This window comes from Bos indicus, chromosome 2 (assembly GCF_029378745.1).
Source record: "Bos indicus isolate NIAB-ARS_2022 breed Sahiwal x Tharparkar chromosome 2, NIAB-ARS_B.indTharparkar_mat_pri_1.0, whole genome shotgun sequence".
Lineage (NCBI taxonomy): Eukaryota > Metazoa > Chordata > Mammalia > Artiodactyla > Bovidae > Bos > Bos indicus.
This window is the reverse complement of record NC_091761.1, coordinates 104,861,807-104,868,736: the sequence shown is the minus strand read 5'-3', so window position 1 is coordinate 104,868,736 and position 6,930 is coordinate 104,861,807.

Genomic DNA, 6,930 nt, shown 5'->3' with positions numbered 1-6,930 from the left:
TTTCAAATCCTAAAAGATGATGCTGTGAAAGTGCTGCACTCAATATGCCAGCATATTTGGAAAACTCAACAGTGGCCACAGGACTGGAAAAGGTCAGTTTTCATTCCAATCCCAAAGAAAGGCAATGCCAAAGAATGTTCAAACTACCACACAATTGCACTCCTCTCACATGCTAGTAAAGTAACGCTCAAAATTCTCCAAGCCAGGCTTCAGCAATACATGAACCATGAACTTCCAGATGTTCAAGCTGGTTTTAGAAAAGGCAGAGGAGCTAGAGATTAAATTGCCAACATCCACTGGATCATAGAAAAAGTAAGAGAATTCCAGAAAAACTCTCTTTTTTTTTTTTTTTTTTCAGAAAAACTCTCTTTATTGACTATGCCAAAGACTTTGACTGTGTGAATCACAATAAACTGTGGAAAATTCTGAAAGAGATGGGAATACCAGACCACCTGACCTGCCTCTTGAGAAATCTGTATGCAGGTCAGGAAGCAACAGTTAGAACTGGACATGGAACAACAGACTTGTTCCAAATAGGAAAAGGAGTACGTCAAAGCGGTATATTATCACCCTGCTTATCTAACTTATATGCAGAGTACATCATGAGAAATGCTGGGCTAGATGAATCACAAGCTGGAATCAAGATTGCTAGGAGAAATATCAATAACCTCAGATATGCAGATGACACTACCCTTAGGGCAGAAAGCAAAGAAGAACTAAAGAGCTTCTTAATGAAAGTGAAAGAGGAGAGTGAAAAAATTGGCTTAAAACTCAACATTCAGAAAACGAAGATCATAGCAACTGGTGCCATCACTTCATGGCAAATAGATCGGGAAACAGTGGCAACAGTGGCTGACTTTATTTTTGGGAGCTCCAAAATCACTGCAGATGGTGACTGAAACCATGAAATTAAAAGACGCTTACTCCTTGGAAGGAAAGTTATGACCAACCTAGACAGCATATTAAAAAGTAGAGACATTACTTTGCCAACAAAAGTCTGTCTTGTCAAGGCTATGGTTTTCCCAGTAGTATTGTATGGATGTGAGAGTTGGACTTTAAAGAAAGCTGAGCACCAAAGAATTGATGCTTTTGAACTGTGGTGTTGGAGAAGACTCTTCAGAGTCCCCTGGACTGCAAGGACACCCAACCAGTCCATCCAAAAGGAACCAGTCCTGGATATTCATTGGTAGGACTGATGTTGAAGCTGAAACTCCAATACTTTGGGCACCTGACGTGAAGAGCTGACTCATTTGAAAAGACCCTGATGCTGGGAAAGATTGAAGGCGGGAGAAGGGGATGACAGAGGATGAGATGGTTGGATCACATCACTGACTCAATGGACATGAGTTTGAGTAAACTCCAGGAGTTGGTGATGGACAGGGAGGCCTGGTGTGTTGCAGTCCATGGAGTTGCAAACAGACACGACTGAACTGAACTGAACTCACGTCCATACATGACTGCTGGAAAAACCATAGCTTTGACTACAAAGTAATCAAACTACCTCTTTGACTACCTTTGTCAGCAAAGTAATGTCTTGCTTTTTCATATGCTGTCTAGGTTTGTCATAGCTTTTCTTCCAAACAGCAGGCATCTTTTAATTGGAGAAGGGAAAGGCTGCCCACTCCAGTATTCTGGCCTGGAGAATTCCATGGACTGTACTAAATTCCATGGGATCACAAAGACTCGGATATGACTGAGCGACTTTCACTTTCACTTTAATTTCATGGCTGCAGTTGCTGTCTGCAGTGATTTTGGAGCCCAAGAAAATAAAGCCTGTCACTGTTTCCATTTTTTCCCATCTGTTTGCTATGAAGTGATGGGACCAGATGCCATGATTTTAGTTTTCTGAACGATGAGCTTTAAACCAGCTTTTTCACTCTCCCCTTTCACCTCCAACAAAAAACTCTTTAGTTCCTCTTTGCTTTTTGCCATAAGTGTGGTGTCATCTGCATATCTGAGGTTATTGATATTTCTCCTGGCAATCTTGATTCCAGCTTGTGCTTCATCCAGCCTGGCATTTTGCATGATGTACTCTGCATGTAAGTTAAATAAGCAGGATGACACTATACAGCCTTGACATACTGCTTTCCCAATTTGGAACAAGTCTGTTGTCCTATGTCCAGTTCTAACTGTTGCTTCTTGACCTGTACACAGATTTCTCAGGAGGCAGGTAAGTAAGGTAGTCTGGTATTCCCATCTCTTTCAGAATTTTCCATAGTTTGTTGTGATTCACACAGTCAAATGTATTAGCATAGTCAATGAAGCAGTAGTAGGTACTTTTTCTGGAACTCTCTTGCTTTCCCTGCAATACAAAGGATGTTGGCAATTTGATCTCTGGTTCATCTGCCATTTCTAAATCCAGCTTGTACATCTGGAAATTCCCTGTTCATGTACTGTTGAAGCCTTGCTTGTAAAATTTTGAGCATTACTTTGCTAGCATATGAAATGAGTGCAGTTGTGAGGTAGTTTGAACATTCTTTGGCATTGTTTTTTTTAGGATTAGAATAAAAACTGACCTTTTCCAGTCCTGTGGCCACTGCTGAGTTTTCCAAATTTGCTGGCATATTGAGTGCAGCACTTTCACAGCATCATCTTTTAGGATTTGAAATAGCTCAGCTGGCATTCCATCACCTCCATTAGTTTTGTTCGTAGTGATGCTTGCTAAGGCCCACTTGACTTTGTACTCCAGGATGTCTGGTCCCAGCTGAGTGATCACACCATCGTGGTTATTCAGGTCATTAAGATTTTTTTGTGTATTTCTGTGTATTCTTGCCATCTTTTCTTAATATCTTCTGCTTCTGTTAGGTCCATACTGTTTCTGTCATTTATTGTGCCCATCTTTGCATTAAATGTTTCCTTGATATCTCTAATTTTCTTGAAGAGATATCTGGTGGTGGTGATTTAGCTGCTACACTGTATCCGACTCTTGTGATCCCATGGACTGTAGCCTGCCAAGCTCCTCTGTCCATGGTATTCTCCAGAATACTGGAGTATCTTTTCCTACTCCAGAGTATCTTCCCGACCTAGGAATTGAACCTGGGCCTCCAGCATTGCAGGCAGATTCTTTACCGACTGAGTTAGGAGAGAAGCCCTCTAGTCTTTCCCGTTCTATCATTTTCCTCTATTTCTTTGCATTGTTCACTTAGAAAGGATTTCTTATCTCTCCTTGCTATTCTTTGGAACTCTGCATTGGAACTTAGAAAGGATTTCTTATCTCTCCTTGCTATTCTTTGGAATTCTGCATTGGAACTCAGATGGATATATCTTTCCTTTTCTCCTTTGCCTTTAGCTTCTCTTCTTTTTCTCAGTTATTTATAAGGCCTCCTCAGACAACCATTTTACCTTTTTGCATTTCTTTTTCTTGAGAATGGTTTTGATCTCTGCCTCCTGTACAGTGTTACAAACCTCTATGCATAGTTATTCAGGCATTCTGTCTATCGGATCTAATCCCTTGAATCTATTTGTCACTTCCACTGTATAATCATAAGGGATTTGATTTAGGTCATACCTGAATAGTCTAGTGGTTTTCCCCACTTTCTTCATTTTAAGTCTGAATTTGGCAATAAGGAGTTCATAATCTGAGCCACAGTCTGCTCTCGGTCTTGTTTTTGCTGACTGTATGGAGATTCTCCTTCTTTGGCTGCAAAAAATACAATCAGTTTGATTTCAGTATTGACCATCTGGTGATGTCCATGTGTAGAGTCATCTCTTGTTTTTTTGGAAGAGGGTGTTTTCTATGACCAGTGAATTCTCTTGGCAAAACCCTCTTGGCCTATGCCATGCTTCATTCTTTACTCCAAGGCCAAACTTGCCTGTTACTCCAGGTATCTCTTGACTTCCTACTTTTGCATTCCAGTCCCCTATGATGAAAAGCACATCTTCTTTTGTTTGTTTGTTTTAGTTCTAGAAGGTCTTGTAGGTCTTCACAGAACCGTTCAACTTCAGCTTCTTCAGCATTACTCGTCGGGGCATAGACTTGGATTACTGTGATAGTGATTGATTTGCCTTGTAAATGAACCAAGATCATTCTGTTGTTTTTGAGATTGCACTCAAGTACTGCATTTCAGACTCTTGAGTTGACTATGTGGGCTATTCCATTTCTTCTCAGGGATTCTTGCCCACTGTAGTAGATATAATGGTCATCTGAATTAAATTCTCCCATTCCTGTCCCTTTTAGTTCACTGATTCCCTAAAATGTTGATATTCACTCTAGGCATCTCCTGTTTGACCACTTCCAATTTGCCTTGATTCATGGACCTAACATTCCAGGTTCCTTTGCAATATTGTTGTTTATAGCATCAGACTTTACTTTCACCACCAGACACATCTAAAACTGGGCATTGTTTCTGCTTTGGCTCAGCCTTTTCATTCCTTCTGGAGCTATATCTCTGCTCTTCTCCAGTAGCATATTGGGCACGTGCCATCCTGGGGAATTTGTCTCTCAGTGTCATATCTTTTTGCCTTTTCATACTGCTCATGGGGTTCTCAAGGCAAGAATGCTGAAGTGGTTTGCCATTCCCTTCTCCAGTGGACCGCGTTTTGTCAGAACTCTCCACTATGACCCATCCATTTTGGATTGAGCCTAGGGATGCTGGTAAACATACTACCATGCACAGAGCAGCTCTCACACCAAAGAATTATCCAAATAAAGATGTCAGTTTGTGCCAATCTTGAAAAATCCTGCCTTTAGTGTCACCAGTTCAGGAAAACAGTCATTTCTGATATGTTTTTTCAGACCCATCCTCTCCCAAACTCAAATTCTGCACCAATTCTTTCTTTCATGTATTCATTCATTATGCACGTGCATGCGCACACACACACACACACACGCACGCACACACACACACACACACACACACACACACACACACACACATATATATATATATTTTATATACTGAGCACCTATTTTAATATGCCAAAACCCTTGCAGGTGTCAAACAAAAATGGCAAGCAGGAATGGCCTCCATCCCTGTCCTGAAAGAAGATACCATTTTGCAGGGAAAGGTCAACATAGAGAGTGTGTACCCACAATATCTTACTGTAGCACAGACGCTGCTCTAGGCACTTTATGAACTTACTTAGCTCTCACAACAGTGCTATGAAAGAGATATCATCATCATTTCTGCTTTATCAGTGAGATAACGGAGGCATGCATAGAAAGGTTAAATGACTGGTACAAGGTCACACAGATAAAAGACGGAAGCAGGATTCAAATTCAGGACATTAAGCTCAAGGGTCCATCTGTGCTTTTTTTTAATCCCTAAATCATGTTAATTGTTCTTATCAATAAAGATATCCATTAACTGACCAGTAACTGGTGTCTCAAAAATTCAGCAATGACAAGATAAGTAGCCAGACTCTAGCTGTAATATTCTTCATTTATTTAACGTCTCCCTTTCAGGGCTGCTTTAAATTTGTTTTATGAGACTGATAACATAAAATGGCTTGAACGTGAAAGTTTTAGAACATTAGAAGCTTGATGTAGAAATCTGTAAACAGAGAGAAGTAAATACATGAAGATCTTGCAAGGGACTCCTCTGGTATTTACTCTTTGGCATTTTGTTTTATTTTTTTTCTATTCTTTTTCAAATTATTTTGTTATTTAGCTTATTACAGAAAATTGAGCAGAGTTTCCTGTAGTGTACAGTAGGTCCTTGTTGGTTATCTATTTTAAATATAGCACCACGTACATGACAATCCCTATGTCCATCTGAGCTTTTAACCAGCATAATGTGCTACGTCTCATATAAAGACACACAACTGCAATTATAATGAGTGATTAAAAAGGAGAGGAAGACAAAGCTTAGAGTACCTCTTATAAAAGCAGCTGTCACCTAGACAGGGGATCTTGAGGAAATGGCACTTGGCTAAAATCTGAAGAGTTAAATAGAGAACAAAGTGGAAGAAGTGCATTCCAGGCAAAGGGACAGCATGTATATGAGTTTCCTATGGCTTCCATAACAGATCACTGCAAACAGTGGCTTAAAACAACACATTTTTATTATCATATACTTCTGTAATTTAGAAGAGAGATACGAATCCCACTGAGCACAAATCAAAATGTCAGCAGAGCTGCAATTCTTTCTGAAGGCTCCTTGACTCATCTAGCTTCTGGAAACTCCCTAGATTCTCCAGCATGTGGCTTCCTTCAGTCTTCAAAGTCTGCTGGGATGGGTTGAGTCCTTCTCCTACCAAGTCACTCCAACCTTCTTCTAGCCCTCTCTTCCACCTTTGAGGACTCTTAAGATTATATTGGGCCCATGCAGATAATCCATGATGATCTCCCTGTGTTAAGATCAGCTCATTAACTATCTTCATTCCACCTAGAACTTTATTGCCTCTTTCTGCCATGGAGTACAACACATTCACAGATTCTGGGAATTAATAGACGTGCATCTTTGGGGAGTCATTATTCTGCCTACAGCACATGCAAAAGCTCTGCAGAAGAAGAAAGGCAAGCACAGGGCTGAAGAAAGTCCATGTGGTTGAAACAGAACAAATGAAGACAGGGGACAAGCCTTGAGGGTCAGACATGGTGTTCCTTGTGAGACAGGCTGGGACCTGAGGCCTGAGACACTTTTCTGCAGTGACTGCCCCTGGACAAAGGTCTCCCTTGAGCAACAAAATACAAAGAAACTAAAAAGGACTAAAAATGTCATGGATACATAGTTGGGGTAAATTATGGACAGCAAAATACAAAAAGCCCAACTGCCACTTCTGAAGAGCTGGGAGCAAAAGCAGGGGGTCAGGAGAAATACCAGAATATTGCACATGCCCCCTGCACACAACACAACCAAAGGGGTGAGCAAACCACCAGAGTCACCCCTCTGGTCCAACCTCTGACAGCCCCCTGCCCTCACCCCAATAAGAAACCAACTTACCCCCACTCAGGGAGGACCAAGGGAACATACTGTTTGTTTGCTCCCC